At 45.4% G+C, this 24,886-nt stretch overlaps 1 protein-coding gene across 3 annotated transcripts in view; it reads right to left on the bottom strand.

Moving 5' to 3' along the window:
* OPCML (opioid binding protein/cell adhesion molecule like) overlaps positions 1-24,886 on the bottom strand; it is a 1,044,992-nt gene that overhangs the window by 765,710 nt on the left and 254,396 nt on the right. The gene's annotated exons all lie outside the window — the stretch shown is intronic.

Genomic DNA, 24,886 nt, shown 5'->3' with positions numbered 1-24,886 from the left:
GCTGTGAGAGCAGGTCCGGGAAGAGGAAATCAGGGGAAAGTGACAGCCCTTAATTTCTGAAGCCAAACCTCCCGTTTCTGCAGACTTTTTATGTGCTGAGGTCTCAATCGAAAGCTGAAGTGTCCCCGGGGCACCCGTAACTCTCGGCAAGTTTCTGCACCTCATCCCCAAATGTCTTCTTCCAAGAAAAAGCACAGAAAGCTACAAGAGGCTTCATCTGCAGGCCCAGCTGGGAGTGAGCCCCAGGCACTACAGGGACAGCAAAGGATGCCCCAGGGACTCCGACTGGGCCTGTTCCATTGCCTTGTCGCTGTTGTTAAAAGCTTCTGTTCCCAGGTTGCCTGGGGCAAGGTTGCATCATTCAACCTCAGCTGAAATTATTCCACTATCTGCACTCATGTACACTAAATCACCTCAGTCGTGTCTGACTCTGTGTGACCCTATGGACTGTAGCCCACCAGGCTCCTCTGCCCATGGGATTCTCCAGGCAAGAATACTGGAGTGGATAGCCATTCCCTCTCCAGGGGATCTTTTCAATCCAGGGATTGAACACGGGTCTCCTGCTTTGCAGGCAGATTCTTTACTGTCTGAGCCACAAGGTAAAAAGCCTGGGAGATGATGAATAGAGGTTTCCAGACCCTAGAGGCTCCTCCTTATCACCACCTCCTCCAAGCAGCCTTCCCAGGCCTGCCCACCAGGAATGCTCAGTTCTGTTCATAAATCCCCAAACCCCTTCCTGCATGCAACTCACCTATCCTCTATCACCGGTCTTGTTGCGTGAAGACACAATTTCCTCACCTGACATGCATCGCCACTGCATGGAGTTTTCACCTGAGTCTCCAGAGCAGTGCCTCGACTATATCTGATATCTCATAAAAATTCTCTGCTAAGATTTTTATCCCAAACTGGGAAATAAAAGTTTAATTCATAGGATTAGAAGATGCATCTGACCTGAACTTCTGCTTAAGGAGTCTGTGGGGCCCAAACGGTGCTGACCAGAGTCCTCATGTGGACAGAGCTGTCAAGTGAAGAACGGGGTGATTGTCAGAAGTACGAAAAGGTATCACTCAGGCCAGGTTCTGAGATTCCACGGTGAGAATGTGCGCTGTCCTGATGTGCAAACATTTAACTGTAACTTAGAGAAGCTTTCTCCTTCTGGATCCAGATTAAAACCTGTGTATTCCTCTTATTTCTGTTGCGGAGTCTCTCATAGCACCCAGCTCAGTGTAGAGCAGAGCGCATACTTACCAGCAATAAGCTAAGTAACAGAGGCAGCGGTGGAGACCATAGGCCCTGAAGTGGGACCTGCAGCCCCTCCACAGACCACCCTGTGACCTTGGGGGGATCTATGCAGCTGACTGACTGCAGCCTCCTTCAGGTAACACTGTGCCTCCACTCCATACAGATGAAATGAAATGGTACATGGAAAGAACATGCAAGGAGGAAGCCCTCATTGGATCTTAGCTGGTGCAATTATTAAAGAAAAAAAGTAAGGAGCGGGCAATGGATTCAGTAGATCAATGGGACACAGGATGCTCCAGGCCATGTGAGAGGAAACCAGACCACACCCTCACACAGAGCAGGGCAGGAAGACGAAGCACAGTGGGCCCCTCAATTCACCCGGGTCTGGACTTCAGTGACCTTGAACGTCACCTTACGCTTCTGCAGCAGAAGGTGTGACCCAAGAGGTCTAGACACTTGGCTGCTCCCTGGATGTCCTGCAGCCAGAGGGAGTCACCAGTGCTGAGCAGCCCAATGCTGCTTCCCACGGATAAAAGATAAAGCTCCTGTTTGAACAGATGCACACAGCCTGGTGGAGCAAGCCCAGGATTTACACTGAGGTGGGTTTTGAATGTGTGGTTTCCTGATGGGGGACAGGGTCCCCAGCACAGGAGACAAATCTTGGAATTTCAGGACCTTCATCAGTCGCATGGTGACCTCATGGGTTGATTGTAAGTCGTAAATGAAATAAAAGAACATGGAACCCATTTGCAATATGTGATACAAACCAAGTCATGTCAATAATTAGGACTCAGAATGAAGAGAATATTAGGCTGTGAAAGAGATTCCAGCTGTGGGCCCCGAAGAGAAAGTAGACAAACTCTTCACTTCATTCCATCACATCACACCACACACACACACGCACACACACACACACACACACACACACACACACACACACACACACAAAGCCTGCTGTCAAGGAGACATGACGAGATCACTTTTTAGATTTATTTCCCTCTTTATGAGATCGTTTTGGACACCACAATCTTAGAAATATTTCCAACAGGAGAGGAAAGGGAGAGAAAGAGGAGGGAGAAGAGACCCTCACAAAACATGTCCAACTGCCACCAAGTGAATAAAATTACCTTCTAATCAAATGCATCATTAAAAGTACAGACATTAGAGCCTAGTACTGACAGCTTTATGAGCAAGGCATTTGCAGTTAATTAGGATATACTGCCTTTGTAGTCGGGGCTCTTCAGGGGACTGTTGACTCCTCTAACTAACACCTGCTGCTACTGTCCGGGCATGTGGTCTGTTCTCCACGTTCACCCCTGGCCTGGTCTTGCAGGTAACCATGGGCAATCCCACCTTGGACTATGCGGCAGCCAAGATTCTCTCACAGAATACCAACAGCAACTGCTGTGGGAATATATTTAGAGAAGTTGTGGACCAAAAGAGATGCTGCACTTCCTTCCAGACTGGGGAGACAGGACGGGGAAGGGGGAGATGCAGCTGCAGTCCCCAGCTGTGGCAGCATCCTTTGTAGGAAGGCTATGAAGGGGTTCAGGACATGCCACCCCAGAATATGCCACTTTGGTATACAAGTTATTTTGAGCTGAAGGCAGTTGAGAAACAGCAGGTGCAGGAAGGGAACTGTGCCCTCCCTCTTCCTACCTAAAAAATGGGACATGACATTTCCCTGAGAAAATTTCCATGTACCAGGGATGGAAGAACATTCTTATCACGAGAGTCTGGGAGTTGGCCCCAAAATATTTATCACGAGAGTCTGGGAGTTGGCCCCAAAATAGACCTGAACAAACGCACCCACTAAAACCACCCTGATCTTCCACTAATTTCCTTGAATGTTAGTTTCCTTTTCTTTGCCCCACAATTTTACTGTGCCTAGCCCAAGTCCCCTGTTACTTTGTCTTATCATGTCTCCACAATTTATGGCTCTTTGTTAAAATGGTACATAAACTCCTGAGTCTAACTGCTTCTTTGGAGTTTTCACTTCTATGAAGCCCCCAGTTTCATGTAAAAGTATTAACATCAAATAAAATGTGTATGCTTTCTCCTGTTAATCAATCACTTGTCAGCTTAATTCACAGGTGCTAGGTACAGAACTTAAGAGGTGGAAGAAGTTTTTTCTCCTCTGCAGATAAGAACCAAAATGCCCAGAGTTGTCACCTGTCCAGACCACTGGCCAGCCTAACTTAGACAAGCCTCACAGACCCTGGGGCAGCTGGGCATTCTGCTCACCAGTTCCAGCCTCATGGTCGATAATTTAAAGGATTGCAGAGCTGAAAGTTCATGAGCACTGATGTAGAGAGGTGCAACATTCCCAAACAGATGCTCCCTGATGGGGAATGTCAATGGAAATATTGTTATAAGAAAGAGCTCAGAATCATCAGCTGTCTACCCTTAATGGAAGCTGACCTTGTTCCTAAAAGCCAAGTCTACAGAGTCTAGTTCCTCAGATTCCTCAAAAATACGCCAGTTTCTTTTTTTTTTTTAATGACTAACAAAAACCTTTGGAATTTGCCCTAAAAAACCCTTTGGAAGATAACGTGTCTCCTGGCAAAACTGCCCTTTTTCAATCTATCCAACATTTTAACCTAATGACTCATGGAATCATTAAAAAAAAAAAAAAATGCAGGAAGTGAGGCAGCCTACCAGGTGTGAAGCCCAGAAAGTGAAGGGACACACCCAAGGTCACACAGGTCACTTAGGGAAGGGACAGAGCTGGTCCCCACGTGGCCCAGCCCAGTCTGTTCCCAGCTGCACTCTGGGAACACAGAGTAACTGACTGCTTCCCTCCTCCTAAGGCTTTTGCATATTGGGAGAGTCATTAAATCAGCCTATACGCTCCAAGCTAAATAATGCTAGTTCTTCAGCCTTTCTTCCTGGTTTTATTCTCCGAACTCCCTAATCACCTTGGAATCTCTCCAAGCCATTCTCAGCTCTCTGACCTGCGGAGGGGTCCACAAAGTCTGATGAACCAGTGATCGTCTGACGGGAGCAATTGAAGCACCTAGAGGTCAGGCCGGGCCATTCCCAGTGTGGACATCCATTGTCATCTCAGAGGTCCTGCTCAGGGAAGGCCACATTTCACCCCAGCACCAAGCTAATGGCTGCTGCCGACATCTGTAGAGGCTGCTGGGTAGTTGAATGACCGACAGCAGTTATCAGGAGCTGTGCGCCCAGATAAGAGTAATCAAATTTCACACTTCGGGGGCTCACAGCTTTAGCTGGCCACCTCGGGGCTCCCAGAGAACTCCTTCCCACTGAACTGCACTATCTTTTGCTGCACAGAGTTCTGCACAGTCGGGCAGCTGCATTTTGTGCTTTTGTGTTTTCCTCTGAAGAGCCCCCCAAAGGAAACTCCTGGAGCAAGGAACCCTCAGTAAGAGACCAACTCGGGGCATTGATCTCAAGAAAATTGAGGCTGATGATTATTTATGTTGCCCTAGCAGCACACCTTCACCCAGAGGGAGGGAAACAAGAGCCAAGACAGGGAAATAAGATGCAGGAAGCAGGAGGGGCAAGGTGTGAACCTGACATTTTCACTTAAGCCTGATGTGGAACAAGGGACCCGGTGTCTGCAGAAGCAAGAGGCTCCCAGTGCATAGGGCTCAGAAGGGCCAGGACAGACCATGGTGTTGGGAACCAGACCTGGTTCTTCAGCCCTCTACCCAGTCTCACGCTTGCACTTCTGCAGGAATAAAGATACTCACTGGGACCCAGAAGAACCTCCTCCCTCACCCTGACTGAATCTTCCAGCCACGGTCATGTTTGGTGCCTCCTTCAGAAGCTACGATAACCAGATGAGCTGGGAGTCACAGGAGGCTCAGGCAGGAGGAGCCGATCTATTGTGAGGTAAGGGGGTCAGATAAACCTGCACTGAGGCACCTGTTGCATCAGACCATCCAGGGTTACAAGGAACGAGTCTACTTCTCCAGGAGAGATGCTTTGAGAAACATCACACTGCACATCTGCAGGAGAGCTGCTTGCTGAAAACATGTCTCCAGAAGGGATGCATTTATAAAGAGGACAGTCCATGCTTCCATTGTTGCTTCTTTTATAAAATGACTTAAAGTGAAGGAATTGTTGGTGTCGATAACCTTTGGCATCTCTGAGGTCCAGGATGGAGAGCCCACAGCAACCAGGATCTGTGTGTCCTGGTCGGGGGTGGGGGTGGCTCACAGGCCCTGGGTGACTGTATCCATGTCACCAGCTCCCTCTCCTGTGACTTACAAAGACATAGGGACCTTAACTGAGGAGCTAGTACACTCCGGCTGCTGTGCTCTGAATGTCTAGGAGAAATGGTACTGTACAAGTACCAGGATTAAAGCTAACCCAGGGACCATGGGCTGAAGGCAGAAGGGAAGGAGCGTGTTCTAGGCAGAACCACTGGGGTGAGCAAAGGCCAGGATGAAGGCATGTGGACACACCTGGAGGTTGAATCCTTGGAGAGGAGGCCGGGCTCCAGGGAAGCATGAGTTCCTGGGGTAAGGGAAATATTGCCTGTTAAAATAGACAGGACAATAACTGAAGGGCCAAGGCACTTGCAGAAGCAATCTTCCCATTCTAGACCCCATCATCCTTTCTATCTTATAACCATGTGACACAAGGGTCCCTGGCTCTGGGTACAGAGAGCCAAGTGTCTGTTAAGGGAGAGCACAGGTCACGCATGAGTGAGGGGGAGAGAACGCCAGACTCATCAGAGGCAAGACATGCCTGACGCTGGGGGATGGGATGCAGGCAGGGCCGGAAACAGGAGCTCGTGTTTTTGGATGAGAAGATCCACTGTATTGCTTTATTACTACATGTTAGGTCCTGTGCGCAACACATTACAAAGCAGCCTCATGCAGTCCTTATACAGATGCCAGTGGACCTGGTCACACTCCTAGATCACAGATGAAGACGCTGAAGCCCCAGTGGATTCAACAACAGGCCCAGCATCGCACAGACAGCGAGTTTCTGATCAGGATGTGAACTTGGGTCGCTCAGACTATGGCCCACATCTGACCACTGCTCACTCTGCCCTCTGAGCAATGGTGTTCTGGGATTTCCTTCTCAAAGACTGTCTTTTTAGCAATTCCGTTATTGAAGTATAGTTAATTTACAATGTTGTGTTATTTTCAGGTGGACATCAAATGACTTGGTTATACGTAAATACATATATTCTTTTTTAGATTCTCTTCCATTATAGGTTACTATGAGGTAGTGAGTATAGCTCCCTGTGCTACACAGTATATCTTTGTTTTTTCATCTATTTTATATATATTAGTGTTTAAAGTTAATCCAAAACTCTTAATTTACCCCCCATTCCCTCTTTGGTAATCAAAATTTATTTCCTATGTCTGTGAGGCTATTTCCATTTAGTAAACAAGTTCATTTGTACCATTTTTTTTTTTAGACTCCACCTATAGGTGATATATATTTGCCTTTGTCTTTCTTTCTTTCTTTCTTTTTTTTTACATATAAAATGTATCTTTTTTATTTATTTTTTAAAAAAATTTTATTTTTACTTTATTTTACATTACAATACTGTATTGGCCTTGCCATACATTGACACGAATCCACCACAGGTGCACATGAGTTCCCAATCCTGAACCCCCTCCCACCTCCCACCCTATATCATCTCTCTGGATCATCCCTGTGCACCAGCCCCAAGCATCCTGTATCCTGTATCGAACATAGACTGGCGATTCGTTTCTTACATGATAGTATACATGTTTCAGTGCCATTCTCCCAGATCATCCTACCCTCTCCCTCTCCCTCAGAGTCCAAAAGTCTGCTCTATACATCTGTGTCTCTTTTGCTGTCTCACCTACAGGGTTATCATTACCATCTTTCTAAATTCCATATATATGTGTTAGTATACTGTATTGGTGTTTTTCTTTCTGGCTTACTTCACTCTGTATAATAGGCTCCAGCAAGCTACTAGCAGTATTTTTCACAGAACTAGAACAAATAATTTCAATATTTGTATGGAAATACAAAAAACCTCAAATAGCCAAAGCAATCTTGAGAAAGAAGAATGGAACTGGAGGAATCAACCTGCCTGACTTCAGGCTCTACTACAAAGCCACAGTCATCAAGACAGTATGGTACTGGCACAAAGACAGAAATATAGATCAATGGAACAAAATAGAAAGCCCAGAGATAAATCCACACACCTATGGACACCTTATCTTCGACAAAGGAGGCAAGAATATACAATGGAGTAAAGACAATCTCTTTAACAAGTGGTGCTGGGAAAACTGGTCAACCACTTGTAAAAGAATGAAACTAGATTACTTTCTAACACGAAGATGGCAATGACGACCCTGTATGCAAGACAGGGAAAGAGACACAGATATGTATAACGGACTTTTGAACTCAGAGGGAGAGGGAGAGGGTGGGATGATTTGGGAGAATGACATTCTAACATGTATACTATCATGTGAATTGAATCGCCAGTCTATGTCTGACGCAGGATGCAGCATGCTTGGGGCTGGTGCATGGGGATGACCCAGAAAGATGTTATGGGGAGGGAGGTGGGAGGGGGGTTCATGTTTGGGAATGCATGTAAGAATTAAAGATTTTAAAATTTAAAAAATAAAAAACTAAAAAAATAAAATAAAATAAAAATAAACTCAAAATGGATTAAAGATCTAAACGTAAGACCAGAAACTATAAAACTCCTAGAGGAGAACATAGGCAAAACACTCTCTGACATAAATCACCGCAGGAGCCTTTGTCTTTCTTTAACTGTGCTTTATACAATAATCTCTAGTTCCATGCATGTTGCTGCGAATGGCATTATTTCATTCTTTTAATGGCTGAGTAATATTCCATTGTCTATATGTACCACATCCTCTTTATTGATTCATACACATTCAAAGACCATCCTGATCAGAACTGTTCTACATGCTGACCGATAGCCACATGGGGTGACTAAGTCTGTTAATGTGGCAGGTGCATACTGAGATGGGCTCTCAGTGCGAGACATACGCTGATTTCAAAGACTTTGTACAAAAACCGCAAAGAATAGAAAGGATCTCAGTAAACGTATGTCACTTGTTGAAATCATATCTTAGATATACTGGGTTAAATAAATTATTACAGCTAATTTCACCTATTAACTTAAAAAAACGTGTGGCTCTAGAAAATATGGAATCCTGGACATGGCTTGCATCATACTTCTCTCGGGATGCACTGGGCTGGCTGGAAAGCGCAGGCTTGGGGGGCTCCGTGTGGCCTGGCCTGGCCAAGTCGCCCTCCCTAAGGGACTAAAGATGCTACTAAGAGAAGGGGTTTTCTCTGCTCCACGTCCAGGAACAGTATTTCCATTTAAGTGAGGACACTCATCATCATCTCCCCCTCCCAGTCCCGGAGGGGGAAGAAAGACAGTCCTCTGTGTTCATTAGTTAATATTTGCCAAGTGCTTTGAGGATGAAATGTGGTACATAAATGCTAATAATGGCCCTGCACCACCAAGGGCCTTTCATCTGGAGATTTCAAAGTCCCCACCACAGGCAGGCATTATTGTTCTATTACTGTAACATTAATTGTGCCTCATCGGGGTGCTGGGTCATTATCTTTCTTGCCATTAGGCCCAGGGAGCTGGGTAAAGAGAGACTGGCAGGTAGCCTGTGGTCAAGGAAGAACAGTGGCCACAGGGACAGGGAGCTCCTGGCCCTGGACCCAGACCAGGTCTCAGGGGCTGGGCTCACTGGGCACAGAGATGGGGGTCCTGCAGGAGGGACCCTGCACATGTTCCCTAGTCCACACCTGCCCTGTGCTCTCTCTGTGGGGTTTCTGTGAGCTGAACACACCCAGGGTCCAGTAAGGGCCAGTGGACAGAGCACTTTGGTGGAGGAGTGATCTGTGCTGAATCTCCAGCCCTGACAGTGGGCGCCTCTTACAGCCTGGGCTGGAACCGGACACAGCGCTTGGGTGTGGGGTTCCACCCAGTCTCTCACTAGGACCCCACCGTGTCTGCAGGTTGACATGAGGGCCTAGGTGCATGCTGACATGCTCAGCCAAAGAGAGCAAGATTGCTACAGAGAGAGGGGGGGCTGTCCCTGCAGCCTGGCCTCCGGTGCATGGCACCTCGGTGCCCCGGGCAGTGCCACGGCCAAGGCCACTTGGGCTCCCCTCCAGCAGAGGCCACCTGCCTTCCAAGTTCGAAAGAGCCAAAAGTAGGGTCGCCCACCAGGCACAGGGCTGCAGTGTGACACCACCTCTGAGCAGTTCCTTTATGCTAATGATGCCACCAGGAAGTCAGACAGTGTGAGATGACTCAGCTGAGGTCCCCCCACTCAGGAAGGGCGGCTGGAGATGCTTCATCCCTCTCACCAAGGGAGAAGGTGGGGGGGGGGCAGATGAGCCTGGGACAAGAACAACTCGGAAGAGCCTGGAGTGACAGGCACCCCACTGCCCAGAGTTGAGGGGAGGCAGACATGTGCACACCAGCTTGGATAAGAAGGAATAAAATGCGACATTTCAGATTGGGTAAGTTGAACATTACTAATTAAGAAATTACTTAATTATGGAGAAGAAAATAAAATGAAGGTAGTTTTGCCCTGGAGGGAAAAAAAAATCTTTGATTTGCTAAATCAAGGAAATGATTAGATTCAAACATTAAATAACTGGAAACAGCAGCAACAAAAGCACTGGAACGTGCACCCTACCCGAAGCCTCTGCTCACCCCCATCATGTGCTCCCTTCCTGGAGATGCCTCTGGTCTGAAAGGGGCAGGGCCCCATCACCCTCTGACGTAGGGGGCCAGAAAACCAGGCTTACTCACCTGCACCTGCCTCATGCTATGGCACCTCTCCATGATGTTTACTCATCCCCTCTAGACGAATTTTAATCCCTGCCCACCAGGTGCAGACTCTCCCCAGCCCAGGCTCAGTCACCTGCTTTCTTCTCATCACCCACCACCCTTCAGCTAGGATGCAAAGCCTCCCAAGCAGTGCCCTAGAGCAGGCAGCACTGTGAGGGTGCCTCCCTTCCACCTGGCCTCCATCCTGTAGGAGAAGAGCCCCGTTACAGACCAAACCACCAGCAGCCTGCCCACCAGGACGGGACTGGACACAAAAAATTCAGCGCACCAACAATCTTTCTAAAAGCCTCTCTCTAAGAGCCTCTTTGCACTTCTGTGTCATAACACTGCCCTGGCTCCAGGACTCCACCCCCTTCATGCGGACAACTCCTCTTTTTCCAGCTAAGCCCTACCTTTCAGGCCTCTATTTCCATTTGCCGCCGACGTATATTCACAGACCACATCCAAAACACATTGCTGTCACCCCTATCCCCTTCTGCTCACCCAACAAGTGTCATGTCCCCAAACCATTACTCCTCACATGCTGCCCCACACCTTAGCAGCGGTAGGATGAGCACTCATTCTTTCACCCCCAAACTACAGCAGTGTTACCAGGATTAAGAAACTTAGTGGGGAAACAGTTCAATTCTTTCATAATAGGAACATGAAGAGTTCAACATTCATTTAAGGTAGATTTATTAAACCTTTATTGTATGATGGATGCCACGTGCATCGGGCAGGGATGTTTAGTCACCGCCTTCACACTATTCACAGTCTACTGCAGGACAGAGAGGCAAACAGGCTTAGACAACGTGATCGTCACTAAAGCAGAAGGGGCGGGTGTCCATGCCAGCATCCATGAGGACACTTAATGGGTTCAGAGACATCTCTCCTGAGTTGATGATGTAGGAGAAAACTATGAAGCAAGAGAACAGTTACAGGAGGAAGGCTGGATGGGGCGGCAATGGGCACACTTCAGGATGATGAAAGCTTCCATGCAAGGCGAGGACGCACAGGGGTCTGTGAGGAGCCCAGGGCAGGGAGAGGACACAGAACCAGGTCAGGCAGGGAAACTCGGATTGGGCTGGAAAGCCATGAAGTGCTTCACATTTCTCACACAAAGTAGTCAGAGGTCTTTCCGTTTGTTTCAATGTTTCAAACCAATTATAATATTACAATTGTGTTACATTAAAAAAAAAAAACACTTCATGACATTATAGAAAATAGATGGATAGTGTTAAGCCGGAAAACAGGAAGAAGACCAGTTAGGAAAGCATTTTCCCTTTCCAAGAAAGAAGTTATAATGATGGCACCAGGGGGGATCGTCAGAGAGGAAAAGCTAAAAATGTGTGAAGCAGGAGGAACCACTGGGGCGTAGCAGTCACCAAAACAGTGGTTGATATGGAGGACAAGGATAGGTAGTGATGTGAAGTGACTGCCAGCCGTCTTGGGTGGGACATCACACATTACATCAACAGCGATGATTGGGACCAAACTGTAAGACTAGAATGAAAATAGAGGGAGATGATGATGCCAGCTTTTGTAAAGATGAATTTAAGGGATGGAAATTGAAATGACAACATCTAGTAGAGTTGGTTATATAAGTCTAGGGCTTAGGAGGGAGTTGGCACTTGAAGGCACATTCACGAAACAGATTCCATAAGCCTGCTATCCAGAGTGAGAAGAGAGAGACTAAAGGATACCCTGGAAGACACCAGCAACGTGCTTTAAAGGGAGAGCTCAGAACAGTAAGAGAATGCCAGGAGAAAAAAACCTGGTGCTACGTTTCTTAGGCAAGCACTCGGTTATTCAATTAAATGTCAATTGTACATCTGGTCGGAGAAGGCAATGGCACCCCACTCCAGTATTCTTGCCTGGAGAATCCCAGGGACAGAGGAGCCTGGTGGGCTGCCATCTCTGGGGTCACACAGAGTCGGGCATGACTGAAGCGACTTAGCAGCAGCAGCAGCAGCAGTACATCTGATATGTGAGTTAGGCACTCGGGTTAACGTTTTAGCACAAAGACACGATTTCTATCTCCCCTGAGTATGCAATGTGATTGGGGGAGATGAAGATTGATCAAATAATTACATACATGTACATTTTTTTTTTTTTTTTTTTGCAAACAAAGTAATGGAGGAGATTGTGGAGCTTTGAAGAGAAAAGAGAAGGACCGGTTGTAAAATCAATGCTGGAGAGACGTAAAGTCACACAGGTCCTAGACTGGGTTCTGGAAGCCTGTTCTAATTTTGGTGGGAGGAATAGGAGTGGATAGGGTGTAAGGAAGTCAGAAGGCCACATCTTAAGGAGCTCCTGGGGTGGGGGCTGGAGAGTCCTCTCTACAAAGGAGCAGGACTGGATAGTTGAGGGAAGAGATTTTTCCAAAAATGGGAGAGACTTGAGCACATTCTTTTTTTTTTTTTTTTTAAGAAAATGACTGAAGAGATGATTTTGAAAATAAAATGCAACACACACGTTCATGAATGGGGTGAGTGTCCCATGAGGTAAAGACCGCCCGGAAGCAGGATGAGGGATGGGAGGACGGGGGAAGAGGCTGCAGACACACTTGTAAGTGGGAGGTAGGCACAAAATTTGAGAGTGTTCATACCTGATGATTTTTCTGCGGATGTGGGGCGAGGCCATCTGTTGAGAATGAGAAAAGAATACATGGGACGCTTAAAGGGAGTGGCAGAGTGCAAAAATAGTCAGTGCAGAGAAATACCAAGATGCGTCAAGGGCACGCCTGACCTAAAACCAGTCTCCACGTGTAAACGCTTTTCCAGCAGTGGTGCTCAGAGTCCTGGCTGTTAGGAGGTTTAATGACAGTGAACTCAGAGATGAAACTTTTCAAGCCATTTATAAGAAGGTGAGGTGAGAACTTCTAATATGGATGGAGAATTAAGTGAGACCAAGAGGAAACCCACTGATGTGAACAAAAGGGAGTGACCCAAGGATGAGAGTTTTAGGTGTGATGGAAGATCAAGGGCCCTAGAAGGAGGGAATAACAGGATAAGAGAGAAGAGCTGAGGGTTATAGAAACTTCACGCAATTTCAAGGTCCATAGTGTGGACAGGAGAGGGAAGATGAAGGTCTCTGGAATTCAGGAGATATCATAGATGTTCCACCTGGCTGGATGTGTACATATCTTGGGAAAATAGCAGTATCTCATTATCTAACTATCTCATTATCTAAAAGCTATGGTTTTTCCATTGGTTGTGCACAGATGTGAGAGTTGGACTATAAATAAGGCTGAGTGCCGAAAAATTGATGCTTTTGAACTGCGGTGTTGGAGAAGACTCTTGAGAGTCCTTTGGACTTCAAGGAGATCAACCCAGTCCACCCCAAAAGGAAATCAACCCTGAACATTCATTGGAAGGACTGATGCTGAAATTGAAGTTCTAATACCTTGACCACCTGATGTGAAGAGCTGACTCACTGGAAAAGACCCTGATGCTGGGAAAGATTGAGGGCAGAAGAAGGAGGAGAAGAGGATGAGGCGGTTGGATGGCATCACTGACTTAATGGACATGAGTTTGAGCAAACTCCAGGACACAGCGAAGGACAGGGAAGCCAGGCGTGCTGCAGTTCATGGGGTGGTAAAGAATCAGACATGACTTAGCCTCTGAACAACGACATTATCCAACAGTGCAGAATTGTTTAGGCACACAATCTACTTCCTTCTGTGGAGCCCCCTGGAGTTGAGGCACCCAGACCACAGCAGGAGCAGCTGCTGGTCTGTTCTTGGGGACCCTGGGACAGACAGAACTTTGTGATGGCCTCTCCACTCTGAAAGAGATATTTTATAGCAGGGTCGCGGCAACCAAGACAAAGACAGGGGAGGGCAAGCTGGCAATGTCACCACCCTTTTCTGATCTTTCTGACAGTTCATATATTTTAAACTTCACCTACTGGAGCTGTCAATTCAGTGTAGACTCCCTCTGAAGATGTGACTGGAACCAGACAGCTCCACGGCACTTCCCTCATCATTAAGCAGTTCTATAGCACGTTAGAATGTCAAAGTACTTAAGGACTCTGCTTATTAATGTTTCCGCGTAACAATGCCAGGAGGCAGTCCAATCATCTGAGCACGATGTGTGGGGAGGGGGTGAAGAGGAAATGGACCCTGGAGAGGAAAGTTCAGGGCTTTGCCAAGAAGCAGCAGCAGCACAGACTCTGCCAACCCTGAGCTTGGAGATGCCACTTAGCAACCCCTAGGATTCCTCGTCAGAGCCACAGAGGAACCAGCCAAGTCCCTGAATTTGGCTTAAAGAGCATCCTTTTAGCACTTATCTTCCCTGCACACGAGATATGCTCGAAAACATAATGAAGTAGCAAACACAACTAAATAACCCCAAGTCCCTCCGAGGCAACATGTTTCTTGTTCTAAAAACTCCTTTAAGCTTTACACTTGTGATGTGTGCCCTTTTCCATGTCTCTGTTATAGTTCAATAAAAACTTAAACAACAACAACAACAACAGTGTTTTACAAAAGAGTGGTACTTTCAATGTGTTTGTACAATAACCCATAATTCTATATCAACTGAAGTATCAATCTTGGGTTTAAGTGAAAGGAATTTTTGCTTAATTGAAGTAGGAAGAGGAATGGAAAAAAAAAAGGAAGGAATTAAGCATAAAGCCTTTTGGAAAATGCAAATTTTAACATAGGTCATTTTGATCGTAAAGGGGAGGGAAAGAAAAAAGAATCACCCTCATCTTATCTCCATTAGACTGAAAGAATGCGGTGTTTATACCGGAGGAGAAGTTTCCTTAATTAGAACTTTTTCAAGCTCATAAAAAGGGCATCTGGAAGGAAAGAAAACATTTTTTTAAAGAGCAAAGAAAGAATGGGTCTTGACAGGTCTTTAATGTAATCACCGTGACTCTCATTAGCAACAAACCTCTGGGATTCAGGAGGGCTGCCGGCCCTAGAAGACTGCATTCGGTTTCCCACCCCTGGAGCGCCAGCCAACACCACTGCCCGCCTCCCACTGCTGATGGACACTCTGAATTAGGAAAGACTTTGTCCTTCAAGCACAGAACCCATGGGCACTGTGAGACCCTACCAGGTTTTTATGAAGAATTCTACGCTTAAATGGTAGCAGTGGTTTAGTCGCTAAGTCATGTCCAACTCTTTGCAACTCCATGGATTGTAGCCCGCCAGGCTCCTCTGTCCAGGAGATTTCCCAGGCAAGAACACTGAAGTGGGTTGCATTTCCTTCTCCAGGGGATTTTCCAGACTCAGGGACTGAAGCTGGGTCTCTTGCATTGCAGGCAGATTCTTTACTGACTGAGCCACCAGGGAAGCTGTAAATTCAAACGTTTGTTGATAAAGGAAATGAGAAAATAAATTCCTCACCAAAGGGAGGAACTTTCAAGGGTGCTCAATAAAACATGTTTCCAGAAAGAGGGTCACAGCGAAAGACCCACTGCAGAGACTGCTTACGAAGCCTTGAATTTGAACATGAGCCCTTGTGCAGGGCAGAAAAGCAGGGCTGGGGAGGGAGAGTTGGGGACACAATGGAGGCCTTTGTATCCCAAACAGATGAGCATTTGTAGGTATCAAAATAGAGCCCACCACGAGCTCTCGACCTGAGATAATGGGAACTCCTGGTCACTGTTTCTTTCTGGCACTTGTTAGACAGGCAGAGGGGAGCACGACCTTCCAGAATCTGTTAGAAAGCAGCAGGCCACTCCTGATGAGAGAAACTCATCCCCTCTCTGCACAACGGGAGGTGACAGAAAAAGGCACGGAGACCACAGCTCTGACCGTCTTTCTCTACCGTCTACCCTTCAAGTATCCCACCAGGACCAGATCTGGTTTCTTTATTTTTGGAAACCCTAGCAGAGTTTTTTTAGGAGGTTTGTGCCAAGAAGGCAATGTGATGGCCGGATTCATGACTTCCCAGAAAAACCAGTATTAAAGAGTTTGCTGAAGTCGTATCTTGAAGAACCTAAATGCACAGGGCATTCAATGTGCCAAGCTCCTTCTTTGAGCCTCCCTGACATGGGGGCAGGTGCTTGTCTGACTTCCTAAAAGAGCAACAGGGCCTCTGGTTGCCCCAGGATCGTGTGCAAGGCTGTGCTATTAAAAGACGAAGTTATTCCAGACTCTGCAAGGTGTTCGGGTAGACGTCAACCCCATCCTCTGAGATTCTGCTGGGCAGCGCTGGCCTGCTCTCACAGCTGTTGTGCAGGCAAGCTTCCATCCAACCCTGCAAGGGAGCAGGCCTTCAGGAAAACTGCTGCCTCAGGCAGGGTGATTTCTAGAGGGAAACCAAGAACGCCTACCCATTAAAACCTGTGCAGGAGTAGGAATTTCATTTTTTTTAATAAATTATATTAGGTACCAGCAAGGTTAATCTATTAAGACATCAGAATTCATTCCTAATGGGCAATACACACACGCATGCACACAGCTATATTCTCTATTAAAATATGAGACACAAGATAGACCAGAAATATAAATAGGCGGTACGACTCAATCTCCAGTAAATTTCTCATAATATGTAATATTAACGTTTCAGGCAGTTTAGGTATCATCTAATTATGGGGTTGGTGAAGCTTCGGGAAAGCTATGCAGTGGAGTTCAGAATCACGTTTCCTTTTCTTATAATGTGTATATTTGGTTTATTTTCCAACTTGCCGTTGCTTGGCACTCTTGTAAATTAAGCTGTCACCCATCGGAGGCTGGAATGCCGAGCTGGAGGCGGGCAAATCTCTGGAGGAGCTGGTTCTGATTAACTCTGTGCGTTCAGGGGGCCTCAGCATCGCCCCCAGTGTTTTCAGTCCCAAGGATTTCTTGCAGGAATCTCATTAGTATTAGCTATCAGGCTTTGGTCCACCAAACTTCCCTTGTGGCTTCTGGCCACCCTGCGTGCCAGTGGTTCAGCCTTTTCTCCTTCCCCTTAACCCTTCCCTGACTCCTGGAAAGGGGATCATGTAGGAGCGATGTGGTGGATTTCGTAGTGAAGCAAAAGAAAGAGAGACTATGCGGACCTGGATTCTATGCAAGAGCCCTGCTTTCCTCTTATGCTGAGTGTGCATTAGACTTAGAGCTGGGACGCATGAAGACGTGCAGTGGGTTGCCATTTCCTACTCCAGAGCATCTTCCTGAACCAGGGATGGAACCCGTGTCTCTTGTGTCTCCCTCACTGGCAGGTGGGTCTTTTACCACTGAACCATTTGGGAAGCTCGATAATGTGATTAAAGATGAAAATAATGATATGTAATCTTTGGGGACGCCTGCCATATGTTGATATAGTGCAAGTCACTTCCTCACAACAAAGCAGAGCTTGTAAACTAGTGATATCATTTCAAATAAGTGAAAAAGAAAATAAGCAAACAAATCAAACAAAGCAGGGGAGAAAGAAGCAAAGGAGCCGAGTGTAGTCCAGGGAGGTACTTATTTAAGGTCAGGACATATGCCCCTCCTCCCTTTCCTCCCTCCATCCCTTTCACACACTTGCCTTGAGGAACAACCATGCTCCAAATGCTGTGGGCAAAAGGCACCCAGATGAACGTGATGTTGGCTCCACCTTCAAAGACGTGTGATCAGTCCAGCAACAGCAAGGCCTTAATCACTAAGAACTGGGGTATCAGAATTACCAATGCACATCAGAGAAGGAGGATTAATTTTCTCAAGGTTATTAGGAAAGCTTCAGACAGGAAGGGGGAAGGACAGCTGAGGCCACGGGAGGGCATGCATGGCCCCATTAAAGCCAGGACAGGGAAAACAGGGTCTGAGTTTGGTCTGTTTCCCACCTCGACCTACACTCATCGTGCTGGGATGTTTTTGGTTGTTTATGGAGGAAGGAGTCAGGGAGGATAAGATGGCATGGGTAGGCTGGGTCAGGACACAAGGACATCGGGTGCTATGCCAAGGAATTTGGGTCTCATCTCCTAAGCATCTGAGATGCTTCAAAGGGGAAAGGCAAAGATGAGGTCTCTAGAAAGGAGACTTGGGCAGCAGAGAGAGACTGGGATGGAGAATTGTCTGGATGCTGGTGCCCCTCTGGGAGTGGCGGCCAAAGGAGAGGAGGATGAGAAGGCGGGAGGATGGGGGGGAGATGGTCTACACGTGCTCCTCAGACTGTATGATGCTGGAGTCGTGTTGGGCAGGAAGGAGAGGAGCCCGTGGTGAGCAGACAGCCTCCCCTTGGGTAGCTGGGAATCTGGGGACAGCTGCAGGGAGGCAGCTCTAAGCAGCGGGGACTCACTCTCCATCCCACTACCTCGTGGGGCCCCCAGAAGACTCTCACAAGAAACAGTAAACTACTATACGTCTGACAAGTCTGTTCAATACAGCATGAAGTTCAAAAAAGGAAAGAATCCAGCTCACAGACAAAATAATAGGCAGGAAAGTCAAATTAAAAATCTACCTTGATTCAAAGGCATGAGCGATCTTTTTTTTTTTTTTTAATCCACAGTAGTAATAGGATATAATGAAGATTTAAGCTTTAAATATAACCAAATACCCATCTAATTAGGAGAATAAAATACGAGGTGTTGCTGTGCCATCAATATGCTAATGGAAGTCAACTCTGCCACCTTCTCTCCTCACTCTGATTCAGTGTATCCATGAGGGCCTGGGCTGGCGAGTAGCCTGGATGGAAAAGCAAGGCTCACAATTGGGCTGTAAATACTTCAACAGAGTCTCCATCTCCTGCCGTGGTTAGGGGAGCAGGCTGGGGGAGGTGGTGATGATGTCACACGGGGAGAGTCAGGACCCACCCAGTACTGATGGTGCAGGTAGGGGATTCGTTCTATGTTCTGAGTCTCCTTGAGGGAGAAGAGGCCCCCTCCAGCCAAGACTGTATTTGGGTCTGCTTGGTTTTCCTTTCCCCCACTTTTGACTTGAAAATGAAAAAAGCAGAAACTTTCAAAAGACATAATAAACTTATCTGTTTCAAGAAAGACATCTTTATATTGGTAAGAAAGACAAAACACAAATAAGAGTTTTGTGAAAAGAAAAAAAGGAAGAAAGAAATTTAGAGTGAAGAGGCTACACATTTTTTAACAGCAACAAGAAAAAGAAAAAAAAAACTGAAACTTGCCATTAAAAAGAGGTGATTGACAAACAAATGAAAAAGTGCAAAGGATTATTTAGAGAACAGTGACAAATGGTACGCTGGCATGGAACCTTGTGGGAAGACACAGACGGCACAGGTGCGGCCCCACACTCGGTACAGGGTGGACACGTTCAAAACACCCACCTCCCACAGCTGCCAAGAGAACAAATCATTTTAGGGGATATTTTATAAAACTACAATCACTGTACAGTTTCTGGTCCACACTTTCCTTTTCTTATGCGAGGACACTCAATGGAAATCATTCCAACTTATCTAGCCTACTTTGAATTCTTTGTTTTGAAGGCTGAATAAATTCCCTTGCTGTTGTGGTTGTTGTTATTGTTCACCCTCTTAGTCGTGTTCAACTCTATGCGATCCCATGAACTGCAGCACGCCAGGCTTCCCATCTACCCAGCAAAGTGGACAGCCTTTACTTCTTGCTACTGAAGCTGTAATAACGTAATTACAAATATATACTCTTAAGTACATGGTTTTTATTTCTATGGAATACCTTTCAGAGTCTTCCAAGGTTTAGGATTACTGGAGCAGTCCCACAGTCATTGTATTTTTAGTTTCAACAGGAGTTGCTGATTAGAGGTGTGAAGTGTAACTATAAAGACCACAGCTGTCTGGGCTCCAAGCTGGCTCTCCACTCATCCTGAACTTTCTGCGTTTCAGTGTCCTTCTCAGTAATGCTGGGATATGATAAAACCTTCCTCATAAAATCTTTTTACAATGATTAAGTAATTAGTACATATAGATACCCTGGAAAAGGGAAAGGCTACCCACTCTAGTATTCTAGCCTGGAAAATTCCATGGACTGTTATAGTCCATGGGGTCAGAAAGAGTCCGACACGGCTGAACGACTTCACTTTCAATTCACATATAGATAACCACAATGGTGTGATCACTCTCCTAGAGCCAAACATCCTGGAATGCAAAGTCAAGTGGGCCTTAGGAAGCATCACTACGAACAAAGTTAGTGGAGGTGATGGAATTCCAGCTGAGCTATTTCAAATCCTAAAAGACGATGCTATGAAAATGTTCACTCACTATGCCAGCAAATCTGGAAAACTCAACTGTGGTCACAGGACTGAAAAAGGTCAGTTTTCATTCCAATCCCAAAGAAAGGCAATGCTAAAGAATGTTCAAACTACCACAAATTGCACTCATCTCACACGCTAGAAAAGTAATGTTCAAAATTATTCAAGCCAGGCTTCAATAGTATGTGAACTATGAACTTCCAGATGTTCAAGCTGGATTTAGAAAGGGCAGAAGAACCAGAGATCAAATTGCCAACATCCGTTGGATCATCAAAAAAGCAAAGAGAGTTCCAGAAAAACATCTATTTCTACTTTATTGACTATGCCAAAGCCTTTGACTGTGTGGATCACAATAAACTGGAGAATTCTTCAAGAGACGGGAATACCAGGCCACCTGACGTGCCTCTTGCGAAATCTGTATGCAGGTCAGGAAACAACAGAACTGGACATGGAACAACAGATTGGTTCCAAATAAGAAAAGGAGAATGTCAAGGCTGTATATTGTCACCCCACTTATTTAACTTCTATGCAGAGTACATCATGAGAAACACTGGGCTGGAAGAAGCACAAGCTGGAATCAAGATTGCCTGGAGAAATATCAATAACCTCAGATATGCAGATGACACCACCCTTATGGCAGAAAGTGAAGAAGAACTAAAGAGCCTCTTGATGAAAGTGAAAGAGGAGAGTGATAAAGTTGGCTTAAAGCTCAACATTCAGAAAAATAAGATCATGGCATCTGGTCCCATCACTTCATGGCAGATAGAAGGGGAAAGAGAGCCCGGCTTTATTTTTGGGGGCTCCAAAATCACTGCAGATGGTGACTGCAGCTGTGAAATTAAAGGATGCTTACTCCTTGGAAGCAAAGTTATGACCAGCTTAGACAGCATATTAAAAAGCAGAGACATTACTTTGCCAACAAAGGTCCATCTAGTCAAGGCTATGGTTTTTCCAGTAGTCATGTATGAATGTGAGAGTTGGACTATAAGGAAAGCTGAGCGCCGAAGAATTGATGCTTTTGAACTGTGGTGTTGGAGAAGACTCTTGAGAGTCCCTTGGACTGCAAGGAGATCCAATCAATCATCCTAAAGGGGATCAGTCCTGGGTGTTCATTGGAAGGACTGTTGTTGAAGCTGAGACTCCAATACTTTGGCCACCTGGTGCAAAGAACTGACTCATTTGAAAAGACCTTGATGCTGGGAAATATTGAAGGAGGGAGAAGAAGGGGATGACAGAGGATGAGATGGTTGGATGGCATCACCAACTCAATGAACATTAGTTTGGATAAGCTCCAGGAGTTGGTGATGGACAAGGAGGGCTGGCATGCTGCAGTCCCTGGGGTTGAAAAGAATCAGACATGACTGAGCAACCTAACTGAATTGAACTGAACATATAGCTAATGGGCTTCCCAGGATGGTGCTAGTGGGATAGAACCTGCCTGCCAATGCAGGAGACATAAGACACGGGTTCCATCCCTAGGGTCAGGAAGAACTACTGGAGAAAGGAATGACAACCCACTCCAGTATTTTTGCCTGGAGAATCCCATGGACAGAGGAGCCTGGTGGGCTTCAGTCCAAAGATTTGCAAAGGGTCAGACATGACTGAAGATAATTGCGTATATAACTATATATACACAGTGTATATGTGATAGTGATGCCTCATTCCAGTAAATGTACCACAACCTTTGTAATCATTATTCTTTAAGGAAAAGACACTGGATACTATCATAATAACCCATTTTATACTCTTTACTGTCCATTGTATACACCCTTGGCAGTATGTGGAATGAGTCTAGGTAACATATGGATAGGATTATTTTAATGCTATTATTTATTACAATATACTAGAAAAAGATACCTATTTCCATTTATAGCAGCATATAATTTTTTTTTCTTTTTTTAAAATTTTATTGTTATTATTATTATTATTGCTTTACAATATTGTATTGGTTTTGCCATACATCACCATGAATCAACCATGGGTATACACGTGTTCCCAATCTTGAACCCCCCTCCCACCTTCCTCCCCATACCATCCCTCTGGGTCATCCCAGTGCACCAGCCCCAAGCATCCTGTATCCTGCATAGAACTTGGACTGGTGATTCGTCTCTTATATGATATTATACATGTTTAAATATGAAGTGCATTAAATTAGAAAATAAGTGTATTAATAGAGGTTATACACAAATATGGCAAAAAATATGAAGTTTGGGAATGACTGATATTCTGTATTTTTTCATACATTTTTCAGTTTTAATGAGACAAAATTGACTATGGGTTTAAATTGTACAGCATTATGATTTAATTTAAATCTATTGTGAAATGATTACAATACTTTAGTTAACATTCCTCTCACACAGATACAAAAAAGTTTGTGTTTTTGTGTGTGATGAGAACTCAGAATCTACTCTCATAACAATTTTCAAATATATCACATGGCAGTGCTAACTACAGTCATCAGGCTGCTCATTATATCTTAGAATACTAATCATCTTATAATTGGGAGCTTGTTATTTTTGACCGTTTTCATCCAAAACCTGTCCACCCTATTCCCCGCCTCTGGTAACCAGAAAGTTTCTCTTTTTCTATGAGTTTTATTTTTCTAAGCTCCTACATATAAGTGAGACCATATCATATTTGTCTCTGAGTTAGTTTATTAGCATTGTTGTTGCTCAGTCACTCAATCGTGTCCAACTCTTTCTGACCCCATGGACTGCGGCACGTCTGGCTTCCCTGTCCTTCATCATCGCCCGAAGTTTGCTCAGACTCATGTCCATTGATCTGGTGATGCTATCTCACCATCTCATTCTCTGTCACCCACTTCTCTTCCTGCCCTCAATTTTTCCCAGCACCAGGGGCTTTTCCAATGAGTTGGTTCTTCACATCAGGTGGTCAAAGTATTGGAGATTCAGCATCAGTCCTTCCAATGAATATTCAGGGTCGATTTCCTTTAGGATTGACTGGTTTGGTCTCCTTGTTGTCCAAGGGATTCTAAAGAGTCTTCTCAAGCAGCACAATTCTAAGGCATCAATTCTTTGGCGCTCAGCCTTCTTTATGGTCCAACTGTCACATCCATATATGACTATTGGAAAAACCATAGCTTTGACTAGACGGATCTTTGTCAGCAAAGTAATGTCTCTGCTTTTGAATATGCTGTCTAGGGTTGTCATAGTGATTAGCTATGACATAGATGATTAGTGATGCTGAGCACCTTCTCATTACATCTTCTCCAGAAAAAATGTAAATTCAGATTTTTTGCTCATTTTTAATTGGATTGTATTTTGTTTTTAGCTATTAAGCTGTATCAATTCTTTATATGTTTTGAATATTAAGCCTTTATCAGGTATATGGCTTGCAATTTTTTTCCAATTCTGTAGGCTGTCTTTTCATTTTGCTGATTATTTCCTTTGCTCTGCAGAAGCTTTTTAGATTGATGTGACCCTCACTGGTTTATTTTTGATGCGGCTGTTTGTGCTGCAGGTGCCATTTCCAAAAACTCACTGCCAAGGTCTATGTTGAGGGGCTTTATTCCTGTAATTTCTTTTAACAGTCTGATAGATGCAAGTCTTAGATTTAAGTCTGTAATCCATGTCAAGTTAATCTTTGTGAGATGTGTAAGATAGGGGGGTCTCGTTTCATTCTTTTACATGTGAATATCCGGTTTCTGCACCACTGTTCTTTAAAGAGACTGTCTTCTCTCCATAATCTGAGCTCCCTTGTCAATACTACTTGACCATACGTGCATGGTTTATCTCAGAGCTCTAGTATTTTGCATTATTATCATGCATCGCTTCAATTATTCTCCAGATACTTGTTGCAAAAACTTCCTCTGGGTAGATTCTATCAACTAGTACCTGCACCAAGGGGATTCCACCCAGTTGTAGGCTGGTCAACAAGATTTCCAAAAAAAAAAAAAAAAGAAGAAGAAAGAAAGCTCTGATGTGTGCTGTTTGCTGATTTCTGTGAGGTAAATACTCCCACCAGGGCCAATTTGAAGTTACCAGTGTTTTAAACTGACCTGCCAAATTCCTGAATATCTACCAGGCAGCTCCCTACGGGCTCCTGTGAGCCAGCTCGCCAGTACCATGTCAGGCTTAACTGCTTGAGGCAAGATTTCAGTAACTGCAGTGGACAACACCAGGTGCAAAAACAGCATTCTGGATTCTGTGAGCTGCTTTTCTATCTCAACGATCTACAATCTCAAAAATGTGCCGGGAGTGATCAGTCCTGAGTAGGGGTTCAAGTGTTTAGGAAAAGAACTCTGAGGAAAGGTCACCCCATGAGATGATCTCTGCCTTACTATGCTTTGAAACAGAGCCAAGGTTTCATGGAAACATGCCTTCCTGACACCGGGCATAGAATGCATTATAACCAGTGCTTTTGTACCTGTCATCTATGCCAGGCCCGTGTGGGGCCCATCCACAGACGCCCAGTCATCTCTGCTCTGAAGCAGAGCCCCTGAGCCCTCAGTCACCATGTCCATGTGGCTGGAGGTCCCTCAACTCCTCAATATCTCTCTCTTCTAATCCCAGGGTCTGGAAGACGTACACACTCAGCAGATGTTTGTTGGGTGATGGGGGATGAATAAACCAGCATCTCTTTAATTAGCAGGACTGAAGAGATTCTCTTGTTTGACTCCCTAATTTAACAGACGAGAAACTCCAGCTCCAGTGATTTTTCCAGAGGTTCCCCCCCCGCCCCTCTCATATCAGACAGCAGTAGAGACCTGGCGT

This window comes from Ovis aries, chromosome 21 (genome assembly GCF_016772045.2).
Source record: "Ovis aries strain OAR_USU_Benz2616 breed Rambouillet chromosome 21, ARS-UI_Ramb_v3.0, whole genome shotgun sequence".
NCBI lineage: Eukaryota > Metazoa > Chordata > Mammalia > Artiodactyla > Bovidae > Ovis > Ovis aries.
The sequence above is the reverse complement of the archived record's forward strand: the minus strand, read 5'-3'. Positions and strand labels throughout refer to the sequence as shown.